General features: G+C 53.8%; 1 pseudogene; it reads right to left on the bottom strand.

The window, feature by feature from the left end:
* Positions 1-324: 324 nt before the first annotated feature.
* LOC133340059 (cysteine-rich secretory protein 3-like) lies at positions 325-6,763 on the bottom strand (annotated as a pseudogene).
* Between the last annotated feature and the right edge of the window lie 384 nt (positions 6,764-7,147).

Raw genomic sequence — 7,147 nt, forward strand, 5'->3', positions numbered from 1 at the left:
TGGTACCTTTCACTAAAGTCGATTCGAATTCTCCTATTGATTATTCGGACGCGGGGTTTAAAGCCGCGACGGTTTTTGTTAAACGGAAGTTTTATTTTATGTTTTAAAGAGGCAAAAGGCGCATCCCTGCAAAGTGCTCGTATCAACGCCCACTGCTGCCAGCGGAAGAACGCCTCCTCCGCTCGAGAGGAGCTTTGGCCTACTCTTCCGCGTCGACCACGGCATCTAGTGGAGATAGGAGACGAGAGGAGAGAGGGGGAGGGTGGGAAGGCCCCCCTCATCCCACGGTGGCTTGCTGATTGCCGGTCCGGTCTTCGAAGGAGCTCAGTAGATTTTGTCGGCGCACTGGCAGGAGGCGGGGCAGGAGGCGCGCACGATGCGGCCGTACAGCGTGTCGCCGCAGCCCAGCGTGCTCTTCATGAGCGCGCAGTTGGAGTAGGAGTCGGTGAAGGGGCACGCGTTGGCTGCGTCACAGAGAAGGGGCAAGCGAGCGCGACGCGTCTGAGGGTGACGCCCCCGGGGGGCGGGGCTTAGAAGCAGGAGGACAAAAAATTCACGCGGAGAGACCTCGGTTGATGCGGTAGTGGTGGTAGTGGAGTTGGTAGTAGTGGCGGTAGTAGTGGTAATAGTGGTGGTGGTGGTAGTGGTAGTTAGTAGTGGTGGTGAAGTGGTAGTAGTGGTGGTGGTAGTGTAGTAGTGCAAGTAGTAGTGGTAGTAGTGGTGGTGGTAGTAGTGGTGGTGATGGTAGTAGTGTGGTGGTATGGTGGTAGTTAGTGGTGGTAGTGATGGTGGTAGTAGTGGTGGTGGTAGTTAGTAGTGATAGTAGTGGTGGGAGTAGTGGTAGTGGTGGTGCGTGAGTGAGTGAGTGAGTGAGCGCGTGAGTGAGTGAGTGAATGAGCGCGTGAGTGTATGAGTGAGTGAGTGAGCACGTGAGTGAGTGCGTGAGTGAGTGGGTGAGTGCGGAGCGTGTGAGGTGAGCCGCGTGAGTTGAGTGCGCGAGTGAGCGCGTGAGTGAGTGAATGAGCGTGTGAGTGTATGAGTGAGTGAGCGCGTGAGTGAGTGCGTGAGTGAGTCAATGAGCGTGTGCGTGTATGAGTGAGCGCGTGAGTGTATGAGTGGGTGAGTGAGTGAGCGCGTGAGTGATGTGCGTGAGTGAGTCAATGAGCGTGTGCGTGTATGAGTGAGTGCGTGAGCATGTGAGTGAGCGCGGTGAGTGAGTGCGCGATTGATGTGCGTGAGGTGTATGAGTGGGGTGAGTAGTGAGCGAGTGAGTGTAAGGCAGGAGGGAGGGCTCACTGCACAGCTTGTTGGTGCAGTTTCTGGGGCAGGACTTGCACGCCGTGGCCGCTGTCGTAGGGGCGCGGTGAGTCGAGTGTTCAGGTTGCCGCTGCGGGGGATGCAACACGGGGGGGGGGGCGGATCGCCGTCAACATCACTGCAGATAGCCGCCGTAGCAATCAATCTCATCGCAAAGTATTTCTATACGGGGACTCCTCTACTTACGAACGAATCACTTCCAAAAGGTCTGTTCATAAGTCAGTTGAAACACGTGTGAGGCTTTCGCGACCAATATTATTCATAATCAACGTTTTTTGGGTTTAGATCGCGTTATTTATAAATGTGTCGTAACCCCTCCACCAACCGACACGACCAATCAGTGAAAAAGTGTCACGTTGACAAAAGACAAATAGTTCACTGCTTTAGCCCACCGGTGTGTGAAGCGTGAAACCCAACATTACAATTTTTGAGTCCGCCCGTTTCGCTGGTAATTGCATCCAGCATCATCGGGCAATTCGCCAGAATGGTGAGGCTCTGCTCTGTCCATACTTTACTCCTGTCGATTTCAACGCGTTGTACGGCGTGTACACTAGACACGGGAATGGCTTTAAAAGTGTTTAATCTCCTTAGATGTAGATGTCACTGGTTCATCACCGTTCTGCAGATGTAGATGCCACTGGTCATAACGTTATGCAGATGTAGATGCCACTGGTTCTTCACGTTCTGCAGATTTAGATGCACTGGTTCATAACGTTATGCAGATGTAGATGCCACTGGTCTTCACGTTCTGCAGATGTAGATGCCACTGGTTCAATACGTTCTGCAGATGTAGATGCCACCGGTTCTTCAACGTTCTGCAGATGTAGATGCCCACTAGTTCTTCACGTTCTGCAGATGTAGATGCCACTAGTTCATAACGTTATGCAGATGTAGATGCCACTGGTTCATCACGTTCTTGCAGAGTGGTAGATGCCACTAGTTCTTCACGTTCTGCAGAGTTAGATGCCATGGTCATCACGTTCTGCAGATGTAGATGCCACTAGTTCTTCACGTCTGCAGATGTAGATGCCACTAGTTCATAACGTTATGCAGATGTAGATGCCCACTGGTTCATCACGTCTGCAGATGTAGATGCCACTAGTTCATAACCGTTCTGCAGATGTAGATGCCACTAGTCTTCACGTTCTGCAGATGTAGATGCCACTGGTTATTCACGTTCTGCGAGTAGATGTTACTGGTTCTTCACGTTCTGCAGATGTAGATGCCACTAGTTCTTCATGTTTCTGCAGATGTAGATGCCACTAGTTCTTCACGTTCCTGCAGATGTAGATGCCACTAGTTCTTCACGTTCTGCAGATGTAGAGGCCACTTTTCTTCACGTTCTGCAGATTGCTTAGATGCCACTGGTTCTTCACGTTCTGCAGATGTAGATGCCACTGGTTCTTCGCGTTCTGCAGAAGAATGTAGACGCCACTGGTTCTTCGCGTTCTGCAGATGTAGATGCCACTGGTTCTTCACGTTCTGCAGATGTAGATGCCATTGGATCTCAAGTTCTGCAGATGTAGATGCCACTTGGTTCTTCACGTCTGCAGATGTAGAGGCCACTGGTTCTTCATGTTCAGCAGATGTAGATGCCACTGGTTCTTCACGTTCTGCAGATGTAGATGCCACTGGATCTTCCGTTCTGCAGATGTAGATGCCACTGGTTCTCACGTTCTGTCGATGTAGATGCACTGGTTCTTCACGTTCTGCAGATGAGATGCCACTAGTTCTTCACGTTCTGCAGTGTAGATGCACTGGTTCTTCACGTTCTGTAGATGTAGATGCCACTGGTTCTTCACGTTCTGTAGATGTAGATGCCACTGGTTCTTCACGTTCTGCGATGTAGATGCCACTGGTTCTTCGCGTCTGCAGATGTAGATGCCACTGATTCTTCGCGTCTGCAGATATAGATGCCACTGGTCTTCACGTTCTGCAGATGTAGATGCCACTAGTCTTCACGTTCAGGCAGATGTAGATGCACTAGTTCTTCACGTTCTGCAAAGGTAGATGCCACTGGTCTTCCCGTTCTGTAGATGTAGATGCCACTGGTTCTTCACGTTCTGCAGATGTAGAGGCCACTGGTTCTTCGCGTTCTGCAGATGTAGATGCCACTGGTTCTTCACGTTCTGCAGATGTAGATGCCACTAGTTCTTCACGTTCTGCAGATGTAGATGCCACTGGTTCTTCGCGTTCTGCAGATGTAGATGCACTGGTTCTTCCGTTCTGCAGATGTAGATGCACTGGCTCTTCACGTTCTGCAGATGTAGATGCCATCACCCGCCATAGATTACGTGGCAGTTGCAACTTACGACTCTCGGTCCGAACAGGCAACTGGACCTACGGACGGGTGTGTTCGTATCTCTGAAAGTGCGTAAGTCGAATTGTTCGTAAGTAGACGAGTCCCTGTACGTTGCATCGCCTCATTGCAAGGCGCTGCTGTACAACAACAATCGTAACATTGCACGACCGATGATAGTGGTCGAGATAGAGAGAGTGTGGGAGGGCGGGGGGAGTTGGGGTTGGGGTTGGGGGGGAGTACAGCCCCCCAGCTCCCCCAGCGTTGTAATAGTCTCACGCTGGGCAGTAGTGGCACACGTAAAGGTACTTGGCAGAGGCCTCGCAGTAGTTGACGGCGCAGCCAACTGGTAGGAGCTGTACCACACCACCTGCACGCACGCACGTGGCACGGGGCAGCGACGGGTTAAAGCGCAGCACCTGCAAGTGCACCGCTCGCTCGCACCAAACTGCTGGGGGTGGTGGTGGTGGTGGGCGGTGGGAGATCGAGAGAGCGCCCCCCCCCCCACCACTACTACAACTACCTCCCACCACCCACTACCACCCACTACCACCACTACCACCACCACCCACCACCACCACCACCCACTACCACCCCACCCCCCATCACCACCACCTCCCACCACCAGAGGGTGCGGCGATTTGATGGGTTGTGCTGCACTTGTGGTGGTGGTGTTAGTTGTGGTGGTAGTGGTGGTAGTTGTGGTGGTGTTGTGGTGGTGGTGGTGTTATTTGTGGTGGTGGTGGTGGTGGTGGTGATAGTTGTGGTGGTGTTAGTTATGGTGGTGTTAGTTGTGGTGGGGTGGTAGTTGTGGTGGTGTTAGTTGTGGTGGTGGTGGTGTGTTAGTTGTGGTGGTGGTTTTAGTTATGGTGGTGTTATTTGTGGTGGTGGTGGTGTTAGTTGTGGTGGTATTAGTTGTGGTTGTGGTGTTAGTTGTGGTGGTGTTATTTGTGGTGGTGGTGGTGTTAGTTGTGGTGGTGGTGATATTAGTTGTGGTGGTGGTGTTAGTTGTGGTGGTATTAGTTGTGGTGGTGGTGTTAGTTGTGGTGGTATTAGTTGTGGTGGTGGTGTTAGTTGTGGTGGTGTTATTTGTGGTGGTGGTGGTGTTAGTTGTGGGGTGGTGATATTAGTTGTGGTGGTGGTGTTAGTTGTGGTGGTGTTAGTTGTGGTGGTGGTGGTGTTAGTTGTGGTGGTGGTGATATTAGTTGTGGTGTTAGTTGTGGTGTTAGTTGTGGTGATGTTAGTTGTGGGGTGGTGTTAGTTGTGGTGGTGGTGTTAGTTGTGGTGGTGGGTGTTAGTTGTGGTGGTGTTAGTTGTGGTGGTGGTGTTAGTTGTGGTGGTGTTAATTGTGGTGTTAGTTGTGGTGGTGTTAGTTGTGGTGGTGGGGTGGTGTTATTTGTGGTGGTGGTGGTGTTAGTTGTGGTGGTGGTGGTGGTGTTATTTGTGTTGGTGGTGGTGTTAGTTGTGGTGGTGTGGGGAGCGGTAGTGTAGCGGTTAGCGCGCTGCGCTACAAACCCGGCCACCCGAGTTCAATTCCCACTCGCGGCCAACACCCAGTGACGATTTATCTGAACCGGTCGTGGGCCTCCCCTAGGTCGACTCAGCCTCAAACGAGTACGTGGGTGGCGGTGTGTAAACATCGCCACTGGGGAGACTTCGCATGGCCGCACACACCCAGGCAGCACACCACGTCCAGTATACAACTCGCTATGGACTGTGGCTACTGCCGGTCACGTGCCGACTTCTCCCAGTCTACCCAGAAAGCATCACCACACACACCACGCAGCATACCACACACACACACACACACACCACCAACACCACACACACCACACCACCACACACACACACCACACACACCACACACACCACACCACACCACACACACCACACCCCACACCACACACCCACACACACACACACCACACCACACACACCCACACACCACCCACCACACCACCACCACCCACACCACCATACCACACACACACACACACCACACACACCACACCACACACACCACACACCCCACACCCCACACACACCACACCACACCACACACCCACACCCACACCACACACACCACACACACCACACCACACACACCACACACACCACGCAGCATACCGCACAGCATACCACACACACACACACCACGCAGCACACTACGTAGGACACCACGCAGCACACCACGCTCCGCACCTGAGTGTAGTGGCCGATCATGCCATGATCCCCCAGTCTACCCAGAAAGCATCACCACACACACCACGCAGCATACCACGCAGCATACCGCACAGCATACCACACACACACCCACACCACACACACCACACACACCACACACACCACACACACACCACACACACCACACACACACCACACACACACCACACACACCACACACACCACACACACCACGCAGCACACCGCGTTCCGCACCTGAGTGTAGTGGCCGATCATGCCGGGCCCCTTGGCTCCCTTGCCGAACTCGAAGCCGGGGCTGACCACCTCGCTGTGCCAGTCGCGCACCGCGTAGTCCCAGGTGAAGGGCGCGCTCGAGATGAACAGGTTCTCGCCGCAGGTGAACGCTGGTGCGGGGGGGTGGTGGGGGGGGTGAGGGGTGTGGTGGGTGGTGGTGTGGGTGGGTGGTGTGGAGTAGGGGTGGTGGTGGGTGGTGGTGGGAGTAGGGGGTGGTGGTGGGTGGGTGGGTGGGTGGAGGGGGTGGTGGTGGTGTGGTGGTGGGTGTGGGAGTGGTGGTGGGTGGGTGGTAGGGAGTGGGGGTGGGGTGGTGGGTGGTGGTGTGGGGGTGGGTGGGTGGTGGGGGTGGTGGTGGTGTGGTGGTGGGGAGTGGGGGTGGGGGTGGTGTGGGTGGTGGTAGGTGATGGGTGGTGGGGAGGTGGGGTGGTGTGGTGTGGTGGTGGTAGTGGGTGGGAGGTGGTGGGGAGGTGGGGTGGTGTGGTGGGGGGGGTGGTGGAGGGTTTCGACGCATTTATACTTACGCGATCTAACCCAAAAACCTTATTTATGAACCTATTCTTATTAATTCATCATTTTTTAATACTGGAAAAAAAGATCCCCTAGATGTAACTGCTCCACCAGATGTATAAATACACTGATACTTGCGTTGACTTTGAACTGTTCGCCCATTGGTGTTGTTCTGTGGTCTAACACCGGCGGTGAGACAATGCCATCAACAAGGCTTTCTGCCTCTGAGTGGAGGCCAATCAGTTTCAAAGACAATGCAAACATTCTATTATACTGGTAGGAACCTCCTGGTTACACCAGCCCACAGGGGATTATTGTGTCCGTCCGTCGTGCATCCAAAAATGGGAGGGGAGGGGCTGGGTGGGGGGTAGGAGGGGTGGGGCTGGGTGGGGAGGGGTTGGTCACCCCGTGGTGTCCTTATAAAACTCAACGTTTAACCTACTCACGCCGGCTTGTGCCCGCCCTCACAGTGGGGCATATTTGCGGAATACACCACGCCGCCGTTGACCCTGGCTATTGACCGAGCAGCCCAACGTTCCTACCAGC

This window comes from Lethenteron reissneri, unplaced genomic scaffold (assembly GCF_015708825.2).
Source record: "Lethenteron reissneri isolate LAM-NWPU_2019-01 unplaced genomic scaffold, ASM1570882v1 scaffold_672, whole genome shotgun sequence".
NCBI lineage: Eukaryota > Metazoa > Chordata > Hyperoartia > Petromyzontiformes > Petromyzontidae > Lethenteron > Lethenteron reissneri.